The 27,771-nt window shown below is 44.3% G+C and overlaps 1 protein-coding gene across 2 annotated transcripts in view; it reads left to right on the top strand.

Annotated features, from left to right (window-relative positions):
• The window catches only part of LOC124722049 (serine proteinase stubble), a 230,948-nt gene that overhangs the window by 102,869 nt on the left and 100,308 nt on the right, over positions 1 to 27,771 (top strand). The gene's annotated exons all lie outside the window — the stretch shown is intronic.

The raw sequence follows: 27,771 nt of genomic DNA, 5'->3' as shown, positions 1-27,771 counted from the left end.
AATGAGTACTGAGGTCGCTGACATGGAGTACCTGGCACTAGGTGGCAGCACAACGCACCTAATATGAAAAACGTATGTTTCTTGGGGTGTCCGGATACTTTTGATCACATAGTGTAGTGTTGCATTCAATTTTGGGGAAGTTATGGCATCTCTTTTTTTGTTGCCATATAATGAGATGATGGAATTCTTCCCTTCCCGGGTAAGGTAGTGCTTCATCTCGATAGTGATGGCATTGTAGTCTTTAGCTTCTAGAAGACAACAGAGAATGTTAATTAGAACATCGGCAATAACAGAAATAAATAACAGACCAAATGCAGTCATCACAGCCAACTTCACTAGTTACACTTGAGATGCGACAATCATCAGAGGAAGAAATTGCAATTCGATAGCATTTCACGCTCAACTTGATCTCCAAGCCAACAGTGAAACCTGACTGGTTTTCAGCACACAGAGGAGAATAATTTATTGAATCCAGTCTTATTCTATATAGTTCCAAATATGATCAGACAAAAAGAACTACTAGTGACAATATTGGGAATAACGATGTAGTTATTTTAACATGAAACATTTAATTCATGAAAAGGAGGAAATGGAGTTCCACCATTCTGTACATTCTCATATGAACTGTCCGTCCTAAAAGATCTCAAAAATAGATATCACAAATAATAAACGTTACTTAACATCTCAGTCTAACCTAAATTTAGGAAACATGTAATATCCATATTTGAGATCGTTTTGCACCAAACAGAAATATTCAAGTTCATCCATCCGACTCCCTGCTACCATCTGTGTTCCTTATTTTGAAATAGCGGATATCAAGTTGCAATTATGAATCTCACTACCACTATTATACCATCTTACTTTAGTAATGCATCACCTCCGTTACGGCTGAAACTTGATCTCTATCTGTGAGACCTGAGTTTCTCCTGGCGTATACAACTTTAAAATAACTTCCAGAAATTCAGCCAGGTAACACTTTCAGCTACCGCCGATATTTTCGGGGGAGAACAGCCCGCCATTTTCAAGGCAACTGCAGCGGACAGGCGACGTACAAGCAAATTTGAAACCTCGGTTCTCGGACTGATGCAGGAAAGATAACATACACACTGAACACTAGTGCCACCAAAGATGACCGAAGTCAGACCTATCGATAGTGAGACTACGAATTCGCAGGTGAGGTAGCATTGACTCTGTCCATCTAAAATTAGAGTGCTTTTGAGTTCTGTTAAGGATGATCTTGGTCTGCGTAAGGCGGGTGTATATCGCATTCCTTGTAGCTGTGGCATGGCATATACTGGTCAAACTATCAGGACCGTGGAGGACCGACTTACTGAGCGTAAACGGCACACACGATTACAGCAGCCAATTAGATCTGCTATTGCCGAACATTGCTTGGATACTGGTCACCCCATGTTATATAATGAGACCGACATATTGGCATGCACGTCCAGCTATTGGGACAGTGTTATTAAGGAGGCAGTCGAGATTACATTAGCAAGCAACCTCGTTAACAGGGAGGGAGGTTTGTGTTTAAACTATGTTTGGAATCCAGCTCTCTCCCTTGTCAAAAAACAGAGGGGCAGAGTTAATGCTATCTCACCTGCGAATTCGTAGTCTCACTATCGATAGCTCTGACTTTGGTCATCTTTGGTGGCACTAGTGTTCAGTGTGTGTATTATCTTTCTTGCATCAGTCCGAGAACCGAGGTTTTAAATTTGCATCTACGTCGCCTGTCTGTTTCAGTTGACTTGAAAATGGCGGGGTGTTCTCTAGCCGAAATATTGGCGGTCGCTGAAAGTGTTTCCTGGCAGAATACCCGGAATTTATTTGATTATTTGAAAGTTGATCTCTACCTGCTATTCCGAAAACATTGTACCTCGCAAATATGGAGCGCACACCCTACACACTCTCATCTTTGCCTTACGATCCTTATATGAAAGGTGCAATACTAGACTGTGTTTCTTCGCTCTCACTGTCCAGCAGGGCATTATTTTTTTTTCAAAGGTAGTTACAGTGGTACGAGGAGATGGCTAAATATTTAAAATCTGAGGCAACAAAATCATAGTTTGGAGTTCAACCTGTAGTCACTATTAGGCCTTTTTCTGTCATTCATCACTCTTGACAGATCGGGCAATGATTTACAGATGTAAACAATGCCGAACTGCCCCGTGGTTCGGAGTACAGGTCGAATGGTTTGGCCCTCTGTAACTAGCTGAGTATGTTAATTTAAAGGTCAGAGGAAGGTAAGAGCATACTATCCCCAACACGACCATGCCAATAAAATACCGTGTGGTACAAACTAACTGTTGGACTGATGACTTCTTTAGCTTTCTAAAGGACTTTAAATAGTTCCGATAGAGGCGTTCATGTGTTTCTTATCGACTCTCCCGTGGTGCTTGGTGGAGGTAGCAGGACTGCTCCATCTGTCGCGACTAACAGACTGGGAACATATTCGATCAACTTTTGAAAGGGGACGGCGTTTCTCCACCAGCATTTCTGGCCGAGCGGTTCTAGGCGCTACAGTCTGGAACCGCGCAACTGCTACGGTCGCAGGTTCTAATCCTGCCTCGGGCATGGATGTGTGTGATGTCCTTAGGTTAGTTACGTTTAAGTAGTTCTAAGTTCTAGGGGACTGATGAACACAGCAGTTAAGTCCCATAGTGCTATGAGCCATTTTTGAACCAGCATTTCCTTCTTCGTGTAATTACGTAGGTACATTTGTGACACTTGTATTTATCAAAGAGACTTGTCAATTGTCTCATTCAGCCTACCGCATTATTTAACAATTCTGAAGAATGGTTATTGGTTTGCTGTGTACAGCGAAGATAGACGGCATCTTGTTAGAATACATCCAGTGAACGGGAGTCGATGACCTGATTATCAACGTAATATAAAAATGGAGTTATCTTATAAAAGAAATGAGAATGAACGAATAGTGCGGTCTCAGAAGGTTCTAAGTTTTACGAGTGTGTTTTATGCATAGTGATGAAGGCGAATGAAACGAAAACATCTTGTTATGACGCCTCTTGAAGGATTTCGTTCGTTGTACATCGTCACTTGGAGCCTGTTGTTAGCCAAAGGAAGCTCGCGAGAGATGCAGTATCAGAAGTCTGCATTAGCATAGCTTGACAGGAAACACCGACTTCCGTTGCCTAACAATGACCCTGGAACACCGCCACAGAGCTGCCTGCTGTTGACAGCTTTCTCTCCATCTCTTATTTGTATTATAGAGAAAAGGTATTGCTACTTTTATTTTTGCTTTATACTGTTCTTTAAGCTACATACGCTTTGAGGAGGAAACACTCAAAGAGCAATACAAATGCCAAAGTAAAGGTAATGCGGTTTTCTGTTTTCGTACGTCAACCTATTACGTTGCTTCAACCTCGTCCTGAGGGTGATAAAGCTTATGGACAATTTGAAGTGAAAGACGTTCATACAACTAATTTTCAGATTTCAGTGGGAATCGACTAAAATTTGTTTGAATGTCACTCATAAAAAGCATCGGAAAAACATTGAAAGAAAAATACTTTATTTTACCGTCGATCTGAAATCAACAGAATACTTAACAGTGTGTTTGATTTTTTAAAAAACAAAAGGGTCGTCATGCATCTTGTAGCACTTTTAAGCTTTTCCGGCTATAGTAGGTATGAGTAGACTGAGACAGCCATTTATGGGGCCGATGTTCACATTATTTTTATTAATTTTTACTTTGTTAGTATGTTTTATCATTCTTCTTTCCCACCCCCCACCCCCAGATACTAATGTGACTTAATGGCTCAAGTCGTCGTGCCATCTAATAGCCAGATAGACTGACCAGCAGTCTGAGTATTCTAATAAGAAAGGAAGAAAAATCCTTATTTTTCATCAACATGTGTCATCCCTGTAGATGCAGCAATATAGCAAACCTAACTATTTGATTATCGTAAATCACTTCACACATTTCAAAAATGTATGCAACAGTGGTTGATGGATCCACGTCGGAGAGCAGATATGTTTTGAAGGAATGAAATGAGCTAAATCAGAGCAAAGTGTTGGCGGTTATTCATTACGTCGTACCACATTTCACTCGTCTGACTGAATCTCTTACCGGCAGGAAATGTACGAGGCAGAGTCAAAAATGCATGCTATTACCTACGGAAAACTGGACACAGCTTCTGTTTGTATGGATTTATTGAACCAAAACTTACCACACTAACATCCGCACAGAAGTCAACCTTTTCTCCTCAAGCACCGTGTTTACTCCCTCATTCTTGCATCCCCAAAGAATATACGGATTTTCTTAGTAAAGTTGTTAAAATAAACCACCTAAAGATCATCTACAGTACAAAAACAATTTGGTAAAAGTAGTTTTTGGAGGAAAATAACATACCACCTGATAAGATTAGTTATGATCAGGATGGTTGCACAAGGTGGCATCTACATACTCGGGAAATGGTTTGATGGTTCGCCATCTGTATGTTAGGATATCTAAGGCACCGTTAGTAAGCTGGGGAACAGCTTTCGCAAAATATAGCTTATTAAAAGTATTAACCTTACGTACATGCCAGACTTAATATGTTTTTAAATTTTTGTCCAGCTTGCTACATTCTTAGATGACGATAGTCAGTTTCTGTATGGTTTCGACCTTGTAAGCCGTGGGCCAATTCACAAAATAAACAATGTCACAGAACATTCACAGTTCGGGTTTTCATTGTAAATATTAATATTGCCTTTAAAGACTGGACATCCGTCAGGAGTTAATTATTTGCAACCGATGAGCTGTTACGGTGTATCTGCTCGTGCTGCTGTTACTGCTGCTACGTGAAGTCACTGAATGAAAGGGCTTATCAGTTAACGTGGGATCAGAGATATTGCATTGACAAACCAGTGTTAATAATCGCACACATACCACTTGCAGGAAGTCTAACATCTCGATCCAAAAAGCTGGCTGAAGTAGGTGTCTATTGGAAACAACCCCAAGAATTTGCCTTGGTGGTGATGGAATCGTCCGGTGTTCTACACTTCTGCCTCGGTCTCCACCCCTACAGCACTCTGGTCACAAAGCCCACATTCCATGGTTTCACAGGTGTAGAGGTTCACGAACCCGCGAATGCATTTCATCTTACGCCTGTAGTCTGGCGCCGCAGAATCCGCAAACTAACTCTTATCTTCGGTGGATTGTCATCCACGTAATCATGTCAGATAAAATTTCCTTCCCATGGGGCTAGTAATTCTATTACATACTATTCTGTGTCATCAAAGTTCTCATTACAGCTTTAATTTAATGAACAGTCCACAGCTCATGGTCTAGCAGTCAGCGTCGCTCTCTCCAGATCACGGAGTCCTGGGTGCGATTCTCGGCCGTGTCGGAGATTTTCTCCGGTCGGGGACTGCGTGCTTACGTTATATTCATTATTTCATATCATCTTCATCGATGCGCAAGTCGTCGAAGTGGAATCAAATAGAAATACTTGCATTAGGCTGCCGAACAACCCCAGACGGGGTTTCTCAGCCAACAATGCCATACGTCCATTTCAATTTTTTTTTATTAACGGAAGCATTTCCATATTAAAAAATGCATATCACAGTTGAAGTCACATATTGAGTATGAAAATGGAGGTCGGAAGGTTACAATTTAGTATTCCTTTCTTATCAAGGACAGTAGACATGGTTAGCACACTGGACTCGCATTCGAGAGGACGACGGTTCAATCTCGCGTCCGGCCATCCTGATTTAGGTTTTCCGTGATTTCCCTAAATCGCTCCAGGCAAATGCCGGGATGATTCCTTTGAAAGGGCACGGCCGATTTCCTTCCCCAATCCGATGAGCCCGATGACCTCGTAGTTTGGTCTCTTCCTCCAAACAACCCAACCCAACAGAAGACTTGGTGCACTAGAGCAGATGGACAAGAGTGCGAAAGGAATCCCGTGACCTTGCTGAAATAACCGTTACAGCATTTACAGTTATGGAAACTATATCTCGATAGTAAGACAAGGGTTCTAATTATCCCTCTCCGAAATCCAGTTTTAGGGCCTTAACTGCTACACCATCTAGTCCAGTACGAGTAGCAGAGAGATTTTTAAGTGGTGTTGTTTGGCTTTGGTTATCTCGGCCGTACAGCCAACGTAACAGTGTTTGAAATTCTTTTCATTTTTGAGATATGTTTTCACAGTAACTATATCTCTGTATCACTATTAATTTCAACATTTTTGTCTTATTTGCACTGTCCGCCCCCGGTAGCTGAGTGATGGCCGGCACGGTAACTCAGCGTGTTCGGTCAGAGGGTTTAGCTGCCCTCTGTAATAAAAAACTGAGTTAATGGATCAACGACGAACTGAAACGGGTGTCTTGCGACGTCCGCCCCGAGCAGATACAACGAACAAAAACGATCAAAATGAGATTAATAAAAAAAAGTGGTCAGCGCGTCAGAATGTCAATCCTAAGGGCCCGGGTTCGATTCCCGGCTGGGTCGGAGATTTTCTCCGCTCAGGGACTGCGTGTTGTGTTGTGTTGTCCTAATCATCATCATTCCATCCCCATCGACGCTCAAGTCGCTGAAGTGGCGTCCAGTCGAAAGACTTGCACCCGGTCTACTCGACGGGGGGCCCTAGTCACACGACATTTACATTTTTTCTGATTTGCACTACACATGAAATTCGAAGACTGAGTAGATATTGAATGTGTTTCAGTGTATACACAGGGCATGCAATGCTAACGGGAGATTTAAAATCAACAGCATTTGCTGGCGCTGAGTTTGAGATTGCAAACTCTGCTTTATAAGTGAATGTGTTACCTGAAGAAAACAGAGTCGGGTCGGCAGAGATTCTACAGAAATGCCTGAGTTAGTTCAGCATTCTTCGTTTGAGGCACTACATACAGTGGAACTAGGCGACATTACGGCAACAATGCTTCCGCTCACCTACATCTCTCCAGACCCGTTGACATCAGCAGCAACTTGTAACGTTCTCTGTCAATCCCGGTGAAGTAGCCCGTCGGTGTGAAGCCCATTGGTAATGCTCCAACGCAATAAATGTTGGATAATACACGGTCCAGTCACATTAATATGACCGCCGCCTACGTTCGACGCCGACATGCAATAACCACTTACAGAAGGCAAGTGGCAGCACTAGCAATGAAGGATATATAAAGCACGTCAAAAGAGCATGATCATTGGCTTTCGGGCCGAGTATGGGAGCAGTTCCGAAACGGCTAAGTTTATAAACTCTACACGTTTCACCGTGGTTAAAGTATATCGTGCACTGCAATACGGCGCTATCCAAAACCGGTGCCAAGGCAACTGTTGTGCACCACGGTATATGGACAGGGGTGAACGACAATTGCACAGATGCACACGGGCGAAAAGGCTAGCAACTGTGAGAAAATGGGCAAAAACGTGAACCAAGGGGCTATCAAGGCCCGCCCGGTTAGCTGAGCGATCTAACGCACGGCTTTCCGGAGCGGGAAAGAGCGCCTGGTCCCAGGCACGAATCCGCCCGACGGACTAGTGTCGAGGTCTGGTGAGCCGGCCAGTCTGTGGATGGTTTTTAGGCGGTTTTCCATCTGCCTCGGCGAATGCGGGCTGGTTCCCCTTATTCCGCCTCAGCTACACTATGTCGGCGATTGTTGCGCAAACAAGTTCTCCACGTACGCGTACAACACCATTACTCTACCACGCAAAGATAGGGGTTACACTCGTCTGGTGTGAGACGTTCCCTGGGGGGAGGGGAGGGGGGTCCACCGGGGGTCGAACCGCACAATAACCCTGAGTTCGGTGTGGGGCGGCGGAGGGGTGAAGTGGACTGCGGTAGTCGTCGTGGGGTTGTGGACCACTGCGGCTGCGGCGGGGACGGAGCCTCTCCGTCGTTTCTAGGTCCCCGGTTTACATAACATAACAAGGGGCTATCAAAAGAATCTCAACGACCGTCAAGCGAACGTTGCTGCGTAAGATCCTCAGCAGCAGGCGCCTGGTTCGTGATGCACCCATGCTGACTTGTTCATCGGCGACGTAGGCTGAAATTTGCACGCCGGTACCGCAACATAACATCCAGGGCATGTTTTCATGCCATTCCCTGGGTGATTTTGTCATTCTGGAAGGCACAATGTAGCAAGACAAGTATGCATCTTTCCTTGGGTGCCATGTAGACCCCTACAAGCATTTTGTATTTCCTCGGTACGAGCAGGACAATGCAATGTGTCACACAGCTCGCAGTACGTGCGTTGTTCGAACACCAGGATGAGTTTACCGTACTCCCCTCGCCACCAAACTCCCCGGATTTAAACCCAACAGAGAATAAGCAGTACCACTTCGATGTTTTTTGCTCGCGTTTTATGTCATTTCTGGAAACCAAGAATCTACTCTTCAGGAATCAACATGGATTCCGGAAACAGCGATCGTGTGAGACCCAACTCGCTTTATTTGTTCATGAGACCCAGAAAATATTAGATACAGGCTCCCAGGTAGATGCCATTTTCCTTGACTTCCGGAAGGCGTTCGATACAGTTCCGCACTGTCGCCTGATAAACAAAGTAAGAGCCTACGGAATATCAGACCAGCTGTGTGGCTGGATTGAAGAGTTTTTAGCAAACAGAACACAACATGTTGTTCTTAATGGAGAGACGTCTACAGACGTTAAAGTAACCTCTGGCGTGCCACAGGGGAGTGTTATGGGACCATTGCTTTTCAATATATATATAAATGTCCTAGTAGATAGCGTCGGAAGTTCCGTACGGCTTTTCGCGGATGATGCTGTAGTATACAGAGAAGTTGCAGCATTAGAAAATTGCAGCGAAATGCAGGAAGATCTGCAGCGGATAGCCTCTTGGTGCAGGGAGTGACAACTGACCCTTAACATAGACAAATGTAATGTATTGCGAATACATAGAAAGAAGGATCCTTTATTGTATGATTATATGATAGCGGAACAAACACTGGTAGCAGTTACTTCTGTAAAATATCTGGGAGTATGCGTGTGGAACGATTTGAAGTGGAATGATCATATAAAATTAATTGTTGGTAAGGCGGGTACCAGGTTGAGATTCATTGGGAGAGTCCTTAGAAAATGTAGTCCATCAACAAAGGAGGTGGCTTACAGAACACTCGTTCGACCTATGCTTGAGTATTGCTCATCAGTGTGGGATCTGTACCAGGTCGGGTTGACAGAGGAGATAGAGAAGATCCAAAGAAGAGCGGCGCGTTTCGTCACAGGGTTATTTAGTAAGCGTGATAGCGTTACGGAGATGTTTAGCAAACTTAAGTGGCAGACTCTGCAAGAGAGGCGCTCTGCATCGCGGTGTAGCTTGCATTCTAGGTTTCGAGAGGGTGCGTTTCTGGATAAGGTATCGAATATATTGCTTCCCCCTACTTATACCTCCCGAGGAGATCACGAATGTAAAATTAGATTTGAGGGCGCACGGAGGCTTTCCGGCAGTCGTTCTTCCCGCGAACCATACGCGACTGGAACAGGAAAGGGAGGTAATGACAGTGGCACGTAAAGTGGCCTCCGTCACACATCGTTGGGTGGTTTGCGGAGTATAAATGTAGATGTAGATGTTGATCAGGCTGTTCGCGCCACGGATCTTCAACCGAGAAGCGTAGCGCAGCTGTCCACGGCACTGGAGTCGGCATGTCTCCATATCCCTGTGGGTACCTTCCAGAACCTCATTGTCGTTCTTCCTGCACGCCCCGCGCTGCAAAAGGTGCTCACATTGATGTAACTGGACAGTGTAGGTAGTGTCATCCGTGCTTTATGTAATGCAGTTAAGTCATGGAATCGCAAGCATGTTTCGATGGAAGGTACAAACTACTAGTCACCCTCTTAAATGAGCGCACTGGCTGCTCTGGAGCGCTGTAAATGGTGTAGATGTGGCATCACGCGTTCATGTAACCCTCCATCGCTGACGTAAGTCATGACAGTGAAACGGCGTGCACGTGTCAATAGGTTGTATGGAATCAGTGCAGTAAGACAGGTCGACGTAGAGGCGTGATAGAACAGCAGTAAGTGTTTGGATGTGCCATACCGTGAATGAAACTGCCCGATTGGTTGTCGTATGAACACGGACTGTCCAACGTGTTTCTGAAGAATTCTGTACCACTCGCATCCACGATAGAGGGTGTAAGAGAGTGGTCGTGAATATCCTATCCAACAGGGGGCGGATATAAGCGTCACGACTTGTCGATGACAATCGGTTTCGAACACGACAGAAATTGTTGCTGTCTGAATGAAGGTCCATCTCTGACAGATTCCTATTGAACACTGCGAAGGGAACTGCATGCAATGGACGTTTTGCTGTCGGGTATTTCGGAAAAGGCCATTGCGGATAGAAACTGGACGTCCATTGTACGGGATGTACGTGTAATGATTGACCTGAGCTTATCTTCCTCTCCGAGTTGAGGCTAGAGGCGGTGCTACAGGGCATTAGTGTGATGCCTGGAGTGTGAAGGTGCCCTTTGGTGATGTTCAGGAGGTATCATCCACAAATACATAGTATACAAATACCCTTGACAGTAATCCATACGATTCAGATACACAAAGGACTGAAACTGTGTGCCCGACCAAGACTCGAACTCGGGACCTTTGCCTTTCGCGGGCAAGTGCTCTACCAACTGAGCTACCGAAGTACGACTCACGCCCGGTACTCACAGCTTTACTTCTGCCAGTACCTCGTCTCCTACCTTCCAAACTTTACAGAAGCTCTTCTGCGATCATATCAGCGCACACTCCGCTGCAGAGTGAAAATCTCATTCTGGACACAAAGCACTCTCATTCTTCGTATCCCCGGGCTAGCGACAGGGAGCGAGTTGGCGCTTTGGTCCAAACATTGCACTCACATTTGGTATAAGTGAAGAAGGTGAAGTTCCGCGTTATTACCCTAGAAAGGCCAATTGGACCCGACCAACAGCCATGTCATCATCTGCCAACGGCGTCACTGGATATGGTATGGAGGGGCATGTTGTCAGCACACCGCTCTTCCTGTCGTTGTTGCGTTTCTTTCCCTTGAAACTGTTATTAATCGGTAGAGTAGCTCCTCTGTAGGCCTCACGAGGCTGAGTGCACCCTGTACCAGTCCTCCCACCAAGGAAAAATCCCCGGCACTACCAGGAATCGAACACAAGTCCCCCACGTGGCAGTCAGCCACGCTGACCAATCAGCTGCGGTGGCGGACACATTTGGGAAGAGCGTGGCTCAAATTCTTGTTCGACCATCCACACTTGGTTTTCAGCGGTTTTCCCAATTCGTGGATCCCTCGAACAAAAAACCGTACCTAGCTCTTGGAAAAAGGCACAAGTCACACACGTCTACAAAAAGGGTAGTAGAAGTGATCCATATAAATATCTACAGTCCAATATCCTTGACATCAATTTGTTGCAGAATCTTAGAACATATTCTATCCGCCCTCCGGTAGCTGAATGGTCAGCGTGACGGATTTTCAATCCTCTGGGCCCGCGTTCGATTCCCGGCTGGGTCGGGGAATTTTCTCCGCCCAGGGACTGGGTGTCGTGCTTTTCTCATCATCATCCTATCATCCCCATTGACTGCAGGTCTTCGAAGTGGCGTCAAATTGAAAGACCGGCACCCGGCGAACGGTCTGCCCGACGGGGGGAACTAGCCATACGAATAAATAAAAATAAGAACATATTCTGAGCTCGAACATAATGAGGTATCTTCAACAGAATGACCTCCTCAATGTCAACCAGCATGGATTCCGAAAACATTGATCATGTGAAACCCAACTAGCACTCTTCTCACATGACATACTAAAAGCTTTGGATCAAGGCAGTCACGTAGATGCAGTATTTCTTGATTTCTGAAAAGCATTTGACTCAGTACCACACCTAGGCTTATTCACAAAAGTGCGATCGTATGGAGTTATGAAGCGAAATTTGTGACTGGATTGAAGACTTTTTGGTAGGGAGGACGCAACATGTTATGTTGGATGCAGAGTCATCGTGAGATATAAGGTAACTTCAAGTGTGCCCCAGGGAAGTGTTGGGTCCCTTGCTGTTCATGTTGTATATTAATGACCTTCGAGACAATATTAACAGTGAACTCAGACTTTTTGCAGATGATACAGTTATGTATGATAAAGCACTGTCTGAGAGAAGCTGCATAAATATTCAGTCAGATCTTGATAATATTTCAAAGTCGCGTAAAGATTGGCAACTTGCTCTAAATGTTCAGAAATGTAAAATTGTGTACTTCCCAAAACGATAAAACGTAGTATCCTATAATTATAATATCAATGAGTTCAAATGGCTCTGAGCACTATGGGACTTAACAGCTGTGGTCATCAGTCCCCTAGAACTTAGAACTACTTAAACCTAACTAACCTAAGGACATCACACACATCCATGCCCGAGGCAGGACTCGAACCTGCGACCGTAGCAGTCGCGCGGTTCCGGACTGCGCGCCTAGAACCGCGAGACCACAGCGGCCGGCTATCAATGAGTTACTACCGGGATCGACCAACTCATACAAATAACTGCGTTTAACACTTTGTGGGGATATGAAATGGAATGATCACAGGCGGTAGACTTCGGTTTATTGGTAGGATACTGGGGAAGTGCAAACAGTATACAAAGGAGATTGCTTACAAGTCACTCGTGCGACCGGTTCTAGAATATTGGTCAGGTGTATGCGACACGTACCAGATAGAAGTAAGAGGGGATATTGAACATAAACAGAGAAGAGTAGCACGAATGATAATAGGTGGGAGAGTGTCACAGAGATTTCCTTCAGGAAATGATAGACTTAAATTGTCTCAAGGTCAGTCCCATAAGATTTCACACACATTTGAACATTCTTTTTTTTTAATTGTCTGGAGGAAGTTTATTAACAAAGTTTGAAGAACGTGCTTTAAATGACGACGCTAGGAACGTGTTACATCCCATACGTATCGCTCACATAGGGATAATAAAGATAAGATTAGAATAATTGCTGCATGCACAGAAGCATACAGACAATCGTTCTTCCCGCGCTCCGTACGTGAATGGTACAGGAAGAAACCCTAATAACTGGTACAGTGGGACGTACCTTCTGCCATGCACTTCACCGTGGTTTGCAGAGTATAGATGTAGATGTAGAGGTGCATGAGCGGATGCTTCCATATAAAAGAACACAACCAATTTCTTTCTCCATCCTTGTTAAACCGAGCTCGTGCACCGTCTCTGATGACTTCATCGGAGACGAGACGTTAAGTCCTAATTTTCCTTCCTTCTTTTCCTAGAGAAGAGGAACTGAAATACCTATCCATCCATCCTGCATTAAGTTTACTGTATTCAGGCAGATGCTGGAATGGCTCCTTTGGCAAAACCCTGACCTATATCTTTCGGCACGCTTCGTTAAAGTCTAGCCCTCCTTCGTTCCTTCTTACGCACACAACTATACTACAAGTAGGGGAAAGAAGGTGGACTCTGTCTCAGCATTTTTGAACTGCTCACGTACGCCAACGGAAATTGATTTGCAAAATATTCGAAATGATGACAAGTGTGTGTGTGTGTGTGTGTGTGTGTGTGTGTGTGTGTGTGTGTGTGTGCATGAGTGAGAGAGAGAGAGAGAGAGAGAGAGAGCGAGAGAGAGAGAGAGCTAGAGAATGAGAGAGATAGAGATATCTCAAATATTAAGAATAATTTCGTAGAAAACTACTCCAGACGGTAGCAGAGCCTTACACAGACAATTTTTAATAAAAAATGAACCACTTAAGAGCCGGCCGCTGTGGCCGAGCGATTCTAGGCCCTTCAGTCTGGAACCGCGCTGCTGCTACGGTCGCAGGTTCGAATCCTGCCTCGGGCATGGATGTGTGTAATGTCCTTAGGTTAGTTAGGCTTAAGTAGTTCTAAGTCTAGGGGACTGATGACCTCAGATGTTAAGTCCCATCGTGCTTAGAGCCATTTGAAACACTTCAGAGAAATATTGCTAAATCGCAGCTTGGAATATTTTACGCAAAGTCTTGTAAATAGTGCTATTGTGCAGAACAGAAGGTCCAACGGACCGTTTCGATTGCTATATTACTAGGAATAGGAAACACAAATGTTAAATAGAATATAATGGACCAAATTTGAAGAAGTTCTGCACCTGCCTAGGAGATTGCGGAAAACTGCCCAAAAACGCATTTCATTTACGCGTAACATCGCTACTCGGCGTACAAGAAGGACCGAAGGAACTGGCAACGTTAAGGAGCGAGAGCTGGTTAACAAAGGACAAAATGTGATGTGCTAGCTGGTGGCTGCAGATTTCTTCGGCTGGGTGCACAATCACTCAAAAAAAGTAACGTCGTGTAAGAGCGGAAATGCTTCAGTCGCCGGTTGTTTGCGTGTGGCAAGTACAGCCGTACAGGTAATTTGGCTGGCAGGGAGATGGCCGGTCGGTCCCGTTAGCAGCGGCCTTGCGCGCGCTGTGGGAAGAACAGTTAGCGTTGACCCACAGACGCCGAGCTGACACCGTGCTGGCCAGATAGCCTCTGCTGCTTCCTCCCACCTCCTCAAAATGCTCACCGCAATAGCTCTTGCTCTCATCTGGCTATTTCGTAGCTCAGCTTTCTGCTATCTGGATGCTAGAGTGACGTATATTGGTTACTTTAACTAATTCTCGATTTTGTTGCACAGAACGGACAGGTTTATTCCAGTAGAATGGTATAATATAATTTACTGAAAGTAGCGTCCTTCGGCAGCTACAACCTTTTCCCACTTTTCGAGTAACAAATGGATTCCGCGACAAAAAAAGTCTGTATCTTTTGACGTGATCCACTCATGGTGCCAATTTTCGAGTGCGTTAAAAGATGTGAAGTCTTGTTCAGAAAGGCCAAGCTGCATGGACCGAAAGAAACGGTAATCGGAAGGAGCGATGTCTGGTGAAAATGGTGCTTGCGTAAGTCCCTTCTAGGTTTGCTTCAATCGGTTTGCAACACATGGTTTGGCGGTGACACGAAACAGAATGACTTTGTCAAGTCTCTGGGTATATTCCGGGCGTTTGCCTTTAAGTGCTTAACTCATATTGAGTAATTCCGCTTTGTATTGTTCAGCACTCACCATATGACCCTGCTACAGCAGCTCGTGGTGCACCACACCGACCAGGATACTTTTTGTCATGCGCCTAAAAATCGTCTCTGAATCGTCAAAACCAATCTCTGCACGTTGTTTGCGACAGAACATGTACTCCATACGCTTCCACTAGCAAACGATGACTTTCTGCAGCAGATTTTTGTTAGATGAAAGCAGAAGAGTAAAGTTTGCCGCAAATGCTATTCTATAAGCACAAAACCCGACTTATTCAATGCATTAAATAAGCATGGTCTTTTCACTCCACTCAAACGTCACACACAGATCTCAAAGCTTAATGTTTCTACTGTTAAATAGGTCGTGTTTCGCTGTCCGTTATGTTGCAAAACTACTGCCCTCTCCTCGTCAACAGAGAGAATTAATTCAAGCTCCCAATATTACCGCCCAGCCTGTAAGGCAGTGTAGCATAATCCTTTCTCTGCAAATAAATAAACATACTTCCATGTCCTCCTCTTTGTTACAGCCACCTTCGCTCTGTTTTACCTCCCGAAAGAGGTAGGTCAGTTGTCCAATAGTCAAATACCCTCACGGATATCCCAATTTAAAATTCCATTCATTTGCCAAAATACTTTGGGCGAATAACAGAACGGTCGGCCGGTGTGGCCGAGTGGTTGTAGGCGCTTCAGTCTGGAACCGCGCGACCGCTACGGTCGCAGGTTCGAATCCTGCCTCGGTCATGGATGTGTGTGATGTCTTAGGTTAGTTAGGTTTAAGTAGTTCTAAGTTCTAGGGGACTGATGACCTCAGATGTTAAGTCTCATAGTGCCCAGAGCCATTTGAACCAATAACAGAACGATTCCTTCAACAAGGCTAAGGCCGAGACCTCGCTTCAACCTTTTCAGATCAGATCTGTCTCTATGATTGTAATTATCTCGATACCGTCAGGAAACGAACTGTATAATTAGGTACTATTCTTTTCTTTCATATTTAATAGATTTTTGTCATTTCACATTAACTATCAATTTATTTATTCACTCATTCAGGGATCATCTCACAATGATATAGGTTTTGTCACAGTAATACAACGAAAATGAATTGCTCTAATATACATATACACAGAATTTATGGATATGTTTTTACGAGGATAGAACTTGCGGCCGGCCGTGCCATTGCTAAAGGATTCATCCCGTCGCTTGCCTGAAATTATTTAGGAAAACCTAAATCGGGATGGCCAGACAGAGCAAACTCCGTCCTCAATGTCTTAACAATTTCATTCGATTGGTCCCTATTTTACAATGTTGTTTTGATCATACATAATTTGCACCAGGTAACTTATAGTTTTGCATGATGTGGAGATCAAACAGAATGTCGATATGTACCTAGCAGTGGCTTGGCGCTTGCAGGGTTCTGTTGAGTTCTTCCTTATGGCTTCAGGAAATGATGTGCTCGTTTTACACCTTCTAACGTCTGGCGGCACGTCCTAGGAGGAGCGCGTGAGTTTGTGTGCATTACAAATACTCGTTTCGTTGGTAGTAATGTGGAGACTTTCTCTGCGTGCACGCTGTTGGTTGGAAATTCGGCAATGCCTAAATGGTTTCCACAATCTCACAGACACAGTGAGGTAAGGGAAAAGCTCATTCTGTTGTCCGTTACATCTGGAAACAAACTGCAGGGCACAAGAAACGAGATCTTTGTGCCTCCGAATTAACATACAATTCAGAACACGTGTTATATCACATGGTGATCATGAATAGAAACCCAGCTCCCCCTCCCCCGCCCCCCTCTTTAAGTAGGGAAATTTAGATTTATATATTTCATGCAGCAGAAGCTACCTCCAGGCGAGCTCTACGGCACTACCTCTTGTTAGTGATCTTAGCTATGGAAGCGGATGAGCGAGGTGTAATTACGACGATTCGTTCTGATCTGACTTAATACACGTAAGAATTTCTGTATTAATACTAGTTGATTTTAATGCATTTTTTTAATTTTTTAAATCTTGAGGATAAAAATCCTTTTCTGTGTCGTAGAATCACCTAATGATCATTTATTATTTATTTATTTATTTATTGTTGTATTTATAAATTCGTTATCTTGTTGCCTGAACCGCGTTGTAATACACACAATGTGTTCAGAAGGTCAGCACCAAAAAAGTTAAATCACTTTACATCTTAATAGTACTTTAAAATTTTAAATCCTAAGACACATCAAAAACAAAATCAGGAATCTTAAAGTGAAAACCAAACTGGATAACAAAAATTAGCTACCTTATCAGTAGACAAGAAAAGAATAAGAAGCAAACGTACAGATTCCCGCTAGTTAAGAGACTAATGATTATGCTACCTTCGCACGGTCAAAATACCCCGGCTCTTGATAATTTTCCTCAGTGGAATGTCCTGGATGAGACTTCAGGTCTGTTAGCACTACAGTTGTTAGTAGCAGACTATGTTGTTAGCACACACTGCGACTACTGCCATCGACATATTTCACCAAACTGGTGGCTGCTATAACAAACCACGATTCTATTCATCGCGCTCTATAAACTGTATTTCCGAAGGAAACTAAGCCGTTACAACTTTGTAGTCTACTGCCTAGGATTCAGCTGAACTTCCCGGTGCCATCTGCTGCAATGAGTGCTTCTGTTGCCTCCTCAGCAGACTATGACACTACTATGACGCAGGAGTAGCTCACATCGATGTGGGTGACGCAGGCGAAGGTGACACGCTACTGCGATGAGTTGAGTCTGCCGGCAAGTCGCGTTTCACTAATTCCACCATCGCTCGCACCACTCACGCTTTCACTTTCACTAACACACTATATATGTTGACTGCTCAGGAGCCTATTTTGCGATTTCTAGGATGCCTACAGAAGTGTTGGCTGTACAAGATGTGGGAAACAGTATCAGCCTTGCTATTCACAATTTCCCGCAACTTTTTTACACTACTGCGTATAAACGGTTTTCTTGTCCCTGTCTGGTATTTGTAGGTTTTACAATTGACAGAGGAACAAAAGGCACTCTGGGAAAGCAACAATTCCGCACTCACATACTCTTCCCTGTCATTACTGGATTCCGAATTGGTGCTGAGGTCGAGTGCTGTGCCCACTATTTCAGGGGAACCATGCTTCGATTGGGCGATGCATTCTGTAGTTTTAGCCTTTCTCGGAATGTTGCGCAGATTTCGTAGACGAGCCGACCCTGATCAGATGTTTTACTCAATCTGCCAGGTACACACCCGCCAGTGCCTTACCTGGGCATTATCACAAATTCAATTATTTGTTTTCATCAGGACCTTCTCTGGCTTGACCTTCTTGTATAATGCTTTTGAGGTTGGAATGGTGAAGTGCCGTTGGGAGATCAATTCTTTGTCTAGATATAGACCTACCCCTAGGTATCTGCACGCTATCCGCCTAGAGATATATCTGACTGCTAATGATGAGCAATAGCGGATTCATGATTTGGGTGTTATTCTATTTTTAGATTTTATTTCTTTAGCTTGAAGCCATTCCTATCACCACGATAGTCAGCTATTCCAAAGGAAGAAAACAGCGTTCACGAATTATTTGTGCATCATGTAAACTTTGTTTCTGCGTGAACTCGTATTTTTTTCTATTTAAATGTTGTTTTCTTTTGCTGTGACGGGGATCGAGCCGAGAACTTGCTAAACGAGCCAGTAAAATCACCCAAAAACCACAGTCAGGTTTGCCGGTGTAGTAGACCAAGAACTGTTAATTCGGCGCTTGGTTTTAATAAGCACTGGCTCACACCTCTTCTCGCGAGCTAGAGCGCTGCGTGCTACCCGAGCAAGTCAGTACTTTTTTGCAGTCTAAATTATAAAGTGAACTGAACCCTCTCCCCCCCCCCTCCCTCCCACCATGTGCTGCAACTAATATGTATATTGAAAGATGTACATTGAAAGATTGTAAGCGCTTTTATTGGCTGTGTCGCTGCAATGTTGCCTTACGCATCTTCCTTCTTCTTTTTTCCTGGCCTTATTCTGTATCATTCAAAATTCACAGGGTAGGCTCTTAATCTGCATTTGGAAATGCTAGTGGTAGTGGGTGGTCGGATGCCACTCCCCACCCCGGCAAGCAAATCGTGTACTCCGTCTGTCTACGTCTAGCGTTGCCCCATATGAAACGTGTGAACGTTTTCCAAGTGTTTACGAATTGTGTAATAGAGGCAGGACGTGGGTACCATCCCGGTATTCACGTAGTAGGATGTGGGTAACCGCCTAAAAACCACATCCAGGCTGGCCGGCACGCACGGCCCTCATGGGTAATCCAGTGGATGGATACGATTGGCGACCGGCGCGCCTTCCGTATCCCGGAAACGGTGTACTAATCCGCGCGCCTATTCGAACGGGTTGATGTTGCCGACACATAATGAAGTTAAATGAAAACCGATATTTAAAAAACTGCTTCCGTTGCCGAAGTCACTAAAGCACACTCGCGCGGCTGCACTCGATTCGAGGTAGTCGGAAGTTATACTCACCGTCACTTTTGCGCCAACGGCATTCCTTAAATTCCAAACTACTCCACAGTGTCTCATGGAATTAAATCAGGTGTTACTGTTGTTGGACAGGACGGTAAAGCAGGATTCTCGGATTTGTACCCAACGCTGATTCCCCGAGTATAGGACTGACTTTGATAATATTTATCCGTTTTAACCGAATTTTAAAGAGCTGTAATTTATTTTTCATATAAAAATAAGATTTCACAACGATAGAGTGTATGGCTATTTTCATGTGCCAGGGACTTGAACAGATGAAATTTCTGAAAAAGCATTTCTTTATGTTGGATTATTCCTTACAGAGGACATTGATAGTTGGCAAGAAAATAGCTTAGAGTATAACATCCTATCGATATCGAGATCACTGATGACAGGCTAAGCATTTGGAGAAGAATACCGGAAGAACGTCGCCATGGGTTAGTTGAGAAACCAGCCCAACATTCGTCAAAGTTGATATAGTGAAATGGTAAACCAGGATAGCTGGACGAGGATTTGATCCCCCTCGTCCTGTAGAGGAGTTTAGAATATAACTAGTGCAACCTGACATGTTAATTAAATTCTATATTACACTACTGGCCATTAACATTGCTACACCACGAAGATGACGTGCTACAGACGCGAAATTTAACCAACGGGAAGAAGATGCTGTGATATGCAAATGATTAGCTTTTCTGAGCATTCACACAAGGTTGGCGCCGGCGGCGACACCTACAACGTGCTGACATGAGGAAAGTTTCCAACCGATTTCTCATACACAAAAAGCAGTTGACCGGCGTTGCCTGGTGAAACGTTGTTGTGATGCCTCGAGTAAGGAGGAGAAATGCGTACCATCACTTTTCCGACTTTGATAAAGGTCGAATTGTAGCCAATCGCGATTGCGGTTTATCGTATCGCGACATTGCTGCTCGCGTTGGTCGAGATCCAATGACTGTTAGCAGAATATGGAATCGGTGGGGTTCAGGAGGGTAATACAGAACGCCGTGCTGGATCCCAAAGACCTCGTATCACTAGCAGTCGATATGACAGGCATCTTATCCGCATGGCTGTAACGAATATTGTAGCCACGTCTCGATCCCTGAGTCAACAGATGGGGACGTTTGCAAGACAACAACTATCTGCACGAGCAGTTCGACGACGTTTGCAGGAGCATGGACTATCAGCACGGAGACCATGGCTGCGGTTACCTTTGACGCTGCATCACAGAAAGGAGCGCCTGCGATGGTGTACTCAGCGACGAACCTGGGTGCACGAGTGGCAAAACGTTATTTTTTCGGATGAATCCAGGTTCTGTTTACAGCATCATGATGGTCGCATCCGTGTTTGGCGACATCGCGGTGAACGCACATTGGAAGCGTGTATTCGTCATCGCCATACTGGCGTACCACCCGGCGTGATGGTATGGGGTGCCATTGGTAACACGTCTCGGTCACCTCTTGTTCGCATTGAGGGCACTTTGAACAGTAGACGTTACATTTCAGATGTGTTACGACCCGTGGCTCTAACCTGCATTCGATCCCTGCGAAACCCTCACATTTCAGCAGGATAATGCACGACCACATGTTACAGGTCCTGTACGGGCCTTTCTGGATACAGAAAATGTTCGACTGCTGGCCAGGCCAGAAAATTCTCCAGATCTCTCACCAATTGAAAACGTCTGGTCAATGGTGGCCGAGCAACTGGCTCGTCACAATACACCAGTCACTACTCCTGATGAACTGTGGTATCGTGTTGAAGCTGCATGGGCAGCTGTACCTGTACACGCCATCCAAGTTTTGTTTGACTGAATGCCCAGGCGTATCAAGGCCGTTATTATGGCCAGAGGTGGTTGTTCTGGGTACTGATTTCTCAGGATCTATGCACCCAAACTGCGTGAATGTAATCACATGTCACTTCTAGTATAATATGTTTGTCCAGTTAATACCCGTTTATCATCTGCATTTCTTCTCGGTGTAGCAATTTTAATGGCCAGTAGTGTATATTCTCGTGAAAGGAGTTGTTGCTACGTCAGCTACTCTCAAAAATTAATGCAACACTCTCGCGACTTTTATATTTTGAGATTATTTCGGTTAGAGACCTATTTCACAATACTGTTTCGACCTCAGTAAATCGCTGTGCACAGCCATTTGTGTAATGTTTGCGTCATGTGAACAATGTTCAGCTGTAAGCATGCCACGAAATATCATTCCACGCTAAGACCGTACGCGCATTGCCACATAACGGCAAATTATGCCTCGTAGGCACCCTGAGGACAATTTAACGGAACCGCGCACTGCAGTATTCGAGGAAAATAGGAGCACTATGTCGACACAGACTGTATGTATCCGTCTCCGCAAGGTCAGTTTGGCCGTTAGGCGTCTATTAACAACAACTGTACGAAAAGCCTGCACCGTGGTGCACAAATAACGTGGGAAAGGGAACATCTGGAATGCAACCTGTATCAATGGCCTCCGGGTTGTCTTCAGCGGCGAGTGCAGGATCTGTCTAAAGCCTGATGATTGTCGTAGCATAGTGTAGAGGTGGCCAAGGGCCAATGCACATCTCAGGCATGCTGTCTCACTGGTCCTGCTGGGAGGCGGCCAGTTTCACGCACGGTAGTCGGACACCACTCGAAGCTACGAAGGATAATTTGAGGGGTGTGTAGTATCTTCATCTACATCTATACTCTGCAAAACACAGTGAATTGCATGGCAGACGGTAGTTCCGATTGTGCCTCGTATGAAAAATTTATTGCTGTTCCATTTATGTATTGATCACAAGCATCCAGACACGTATTAGTGGGCATTAATATGGGGTGTGTCCACCCTTCACCATTATCATGGCTTGAACTCTAGTAGGGACAGTTTCAATGAAGTGGCAAAATCTCTGTAGAGGAATGTCAGCCTATTCTTCCTCATGAGCCGAAACCACTCGATGTAGAGATGTTGGACACAGGGCTCTACAGCGAAGTCGATGTTGTAACATATCCCAAACGCGTTCCATTGGATTCAGATCAGCACTCTGTGCCGGCCCTTTCATTTCAGGAATGTATTGTCCATTGTCCATAAACCATTGGCTCACAGATTCTGCTTTATGATAGGGTGAATTGTGGTGCTGTTCTTCTATGGTACGTAGTACACTGTGCACTATAACTTGTTCCTATCGTTCGCATTTAGCTTTTTATTAAGCACAATAAAGGGAGAAACACGCTAATCACGAAAAACAACTCCCCCCCCCCCCCCCCCCAGTACTGTAACACCACCTTCTCTGTACTTCACTATTCCCCAGGCATTCGCCTACCCAAACCCTTCCATCGGATTGCCACAGGGTATAGCGTGATTCATCACTCCAGATTAAACGTTTCAGTCATCCACTGTCCAGTGGCGTCGAGCTTCACACCATTTCATCCGTCACTTATAACTGACTACAGAAACGTGTGGGACCATTGTACCCTGTTCTTTTGAACTCCTTTCGCACATTCATTGTGCTAACTCGAGTACTGGTAGCACTTTGAACCTCACGAGAGATTATTTTTGCTGACTGAATCCTTTTTTTTTCTTTTTAAGCTATGGTTCTTTCATCGCATATCCACTTCACAATCACCTCACCGACAGTCGAACTCGGGAGCCTTAGAACGGTTGGTCCTCCACTCGTGACATCTTAATCGTCAGTTCCATGTCTGGATACTTTTGATTCGATACTGTATGGAGTGACTGATTAAATGCCTCTGTAGACTGTGTAATTAGGCTAATCTCGCAGTTCTCTCATCAATACTGTTCCATGAACTTTTGTAAGTAGGCTTTTGAAGGATGGTAGGAGTCTTATCTTCGAACGTTCTGTCAGCTCAGGTTCTTCGGCAACTCTGTGACGCCCCCCGCCGGCCGGTGTGGCCGAGCGGTTCTAGGCGCTTCAGTCGGGAACCGCGCGACCGCTACGGTCGCAGGTTCAAATCCTGCCTCGGGCATGGATGTGTGTGATGCCCTTAGGTAGTTAGGTTTAAGTAGTTCTAAGTTCTATGGGACTGATGACCTCAGATGTTAGGTTCCATAGTGCTCAGAGCCATTTGAACCATTTTCATTTGACGCTCTCCCGTCGGCCAAATAAACATGTCACCATTCGTGCTTCTCCTCTCTGCAGCCGTTCAATGGACGCGTATATAGACTGTATGTCTTCAGTTGATCCCCTATTAGTTAAATTTGCAACATATTCTAGGGTTGGTCACAAGAGTGCTTTCTAGTAATCTCCTTTGTAGACTGATTGAATTTTCGCAATATTCTGCCAATGAGCGGAAGTCTTCCACTTCGTTTTCCTGCGACTGAACCTATTTGATCATTCCATTTCACATCCCTACAGGTATTGGTATGGGGAAAGGATGCTCCAACATTTTCCCGTTCCCTCTGAATCCAAGTCCGCACATGCACGCTGATATGAAAGTGGTGCAAATATTTTTGAGCCGTTTATGTCGGCGAGTCGCTGGATAGGCTGACGCCTGTGACGGAGAAAGCCGGCCCGGCAGGAAGTGCGAGCGCATCGCGCCGCCCGCATCGCAAGCAACGCATCATCAGCCACAAACTGACGCTGTGTGCTTCACAGATTACAGTCATTCTGAATGACACAGGCGAGCGCTGCCCGCATCAGGAATATTCGGCTGGTATCCGCGCTAGCTGTCTAATGGCCGCATTCTAAATTCTTACAGCTAACTGAAAAAAAGTTGGCGTCTGGCAGAAATGTTGCTCCAGATCCACGTTACACACTCCTGGAGAAAGCAATGAAGAAAGTAAAAAAGTGTATGTGAAATTAATACGAAATACAAGGTGTACCAAAAGTACAACCGGCTCGTATAGTTTAACACACAGTGCGCTAATTTTCGAGACGGGAAGGTGAGTCACATCCGTATCGACTGCTGGTCAGGTACACCTGCCAGTCTGAGTGTGGCTTTTAGGCGGGTTTCCACTCTCGTTTGAGTAAATACTGGGCTGATCCCCAATTTCTGCGTCAGAAAATGCTGTACAGAACAGTTAAAATACGGTAACAGACAGAATCAAGTTTATTCGATTCACTGGCAGATAGAGCACACTTCACTCCCTTAGAGAGCCTATATTCTCTAAACAGACTCCCTACTCTCCCTGAGGGTAACTGACGACTATTGCAGCAGGAAGGGCACACGGCCACAAAGTTAAAATGAAATAAATATGACAAATCACAGTACTCGTACAGCAGGATAAAAGTTAGGAAGGAGAGAAACAGAGAATATCAAAAGAACACCGACAATACATTGTATATTGTACCAGGTGCAGCTACTCACGGCAGTTGAGCGTGGGCTATAACTATCGTATCGCGGTGAAACTTTGTAGATATGCTAATGCGTTAATGTGGAACGGATATACGCCGGAACAAATTAGTTCCTATTTTGGCTCCCAGGTGCAAATCTGGCGCTGCACAGTATCTCGTCGATGTCTCTGATGCTCATATTGAACAAAATATGTAAGTGGCGGTTAATAACTGAATCAATATTATGCTTTTCTCTCATATTTGACCTTTTCTGCCCATGTACCGTTCCTAATCCATTATATATGGAAACATTTCTGTTTGTCTTTCCCGCATTCACAGCGCCACATTTGCACTTCGGTCACTAAGTGCATACTGAAACAAATTTTTTCCAACGTAAATCGGTTTTGCATGAACGCATTAGAATATCTACCAAGTCTCGCTGTCATACGACAATTTCAACCCACACTGGACCTCTGTGAGTAGCTGCCTTTCAATTATAACCATCCGGTACAAATTGTTTTCGAATCAAATGGCGTGTCCGAAAATGAATGTGTTTAATGCTATGGGGCGTCGAAACAGAGAACTGTAGTGTGAAAGTTCTTTCGGATTACCAAGCATCAAATGAAACTAAGAACAAATTTGGAAATGGAATTAAACGTCAGGTAGAGGATATAAAAGTTTAGTATTTGGAAAATCAGTTGAATGGAATGGATAGGAGCTTGAAAAAGAAATTGTACAATGAACATCAATAAAAGTAATTAAGGGAAATGCAGTGAAGTCGAATTAAATAAGATGATGCTAAGGGAAGCATATTAGAAAATTGTACTCTAAAAGTTGTAGACGGGTTTTGCTATTTGGGGAACAAAATAACTGATGACAACAAAATTATAGAGGAAGTTCAAAAAATTGAAATGTGTGTGAAATGTTATGGGACTTAACTGCTAAGGTCATCAGTCCCTAAGCGTACACCCTACTTAACCTAAATTATCCTAAGGACAAACACACACACCCATGCCCGAGGAAGGACTCGAACCTCCGCCGGGACCAGCCGCTCAGTATAGAGGAAGTAAAGTGCAGTCTGGCAATAGCAAGAAAAGCGTTTCTGATAAATAGAAGTCTGCTAACACCCAATATAAAATAAAATATTAAAATGACTTTTCTGAAAATTTTCCCCAGTGTAGCGCTATATGCAAGTGGTACATAGACGATAAGTGGTACAGGCAACAGTAGGTTAGAATTTTTGGAAACGTTGGTACTACAGAGAAATGTTTAGGTTTAGATACCTGGATCGGGAAACTAATGAAGAGTACTAAACGGAAATGGGGGAGGAAAGAATTTTCTGGCACACCTTTATTAAAAGAAAGGGATAGCAAACACAGCCATGGCCTGCCGACAGCATAACGACGTTATTCAAACAAAACAGCAAGTGTAAACCAAATTGTGTGCCACTTCCGGGTGTATTATCTGAACACTGACAAGGAATAGGACGATAGGACGCTTTCTGTGGTATTAGGGCAGAGTTAATTTGGTAATAAAGGGAAGTCTGTATAAACGTACTTCCTCCTCTTACTCTCACAGGTCCTGTGGTGACTGTATATTTCCGTTTGATGATCTACTTTGAGAGTACGTCATGATGACGAAATATAGTTTTATCTTAAACACAATTTATTATTGAAGAACGCAACATCCTTTATCACTTATATAAAATTACACCTTGATTATATCTGTGTTCCATAATTACATTCTGAAATTCTTAAAATAGAGAGAGGCTATATTTCCGTCCTAATCAGGTCGTGACTCACACGGAAGAAGCTCGTTTGGCCTCTGTGTTGGCTGTGCCTTCTATGAGGTATTTTTGATGTCAGCGATAAACTTTATATTATTTTTTGACCCACTGAGGAGAGGATTTTATATCCTGTACAGCTACGTGTGGCTCAACAGTCATGTGCAAGTCTTTCTACTGGACGTCACTTCCGCGACTGCGAGTCCCTAACCCCAGTTATCCAACGGTGGAAAGGAAACCTACATTTTAACGTGGAATCCGAAACACGCGTCATTCCTGGTGGCTCTACACATCGTCTAGACGTGAATGTTAGATTGAAAACAGACTAAAAATTTGCGTGGTTCAAGCGGGATTCGAACCCGAGACCTCTCTTTTTCTAGTCATGCACTTTATCGCTTGCCCAGCAGGCCCGAGCTGCTATATACTGCTCTTTACTCTGGCAGACAACAGATATATGGAAACTTAACAGTAATAATTATGTGTTAGGGAACTGTATCCTTAAAGCTGGCTGGAGGTTAAGGCTTGACTCGAATCAGCAAGTGTAAGTGGAAGTAGATTGCACTCGTAATCCAGAGATGAAGAGAATTGCACAGGATAGTCTAGCGTGCTGAGCCGCATCAAGCCAGTTCTCGGACACCAATAACCGTCTAATTAGTTATGCAACCCACTAGACATCAGCGTAAAGCGGATTCACGTGGAGCGCCTGCACAGACAGCGGCCAATGTTGACATTGTCCTTCAGTGTCTGAGACCTAAGGACAGTATGTTTTTGACTTTCTTTTGAAAGACGATTAGGGTTGAGCATCTCGTCCGCGGAGTCTTTAGAGACGGAGCCCATGCTCAGATAGATCGAGGATGGGGAAAGAAGTCGGGCGTGTCGTTTCCAAAGGAACTATCCTGACATTCAACTTAATTTTGGGAAAACAATGAAAACTTTAATGCGGAAAGCCTGCGGTGAACTGAACTCTCATAAGAGTTCGGGACCTGTCTGGTGATTGCTGCGGCTAATGTAACGCGTGCGGTGCTACTGTAAATTGTTTTTAACGCTCTCAGTAACGATTCTGGGGTGTTTTATTTGTAGTTTGTTACCTGGTATGTCTCGTCACACTACTGGATTTCTTCTGTCATTTCATTTGACTGAACTCAAAATCGATAAACGCTGACGTAAATGGGATCCGTGGCTGTAGTCTGCGCATTACGAATTCACAAAGTTTTTTGCAGCCTAAATTTTGATTGAAGGTGATTCGTTGAATGTAAGTAA

Source organism: Schistocerca piceifrons, chromosome X (genome assembly GCF_021461385.2).
Source record: "Schistocerca piceifrons isolate TAMUIC-IGC-003096 chromosome X, iqSchPice1.1, whole genome shotgun sequence".
In the NCBI taxonomy this organism is placed as follows: Eukaryota; Metazoa; Arthropoda; class Insecta; order Orthoptera; family Acrididae; genus Schistocerca; species Schistocerca piceifrons.
This window is presented reverse-complemented; position numbering and strand designations above follow the sequence as displayed.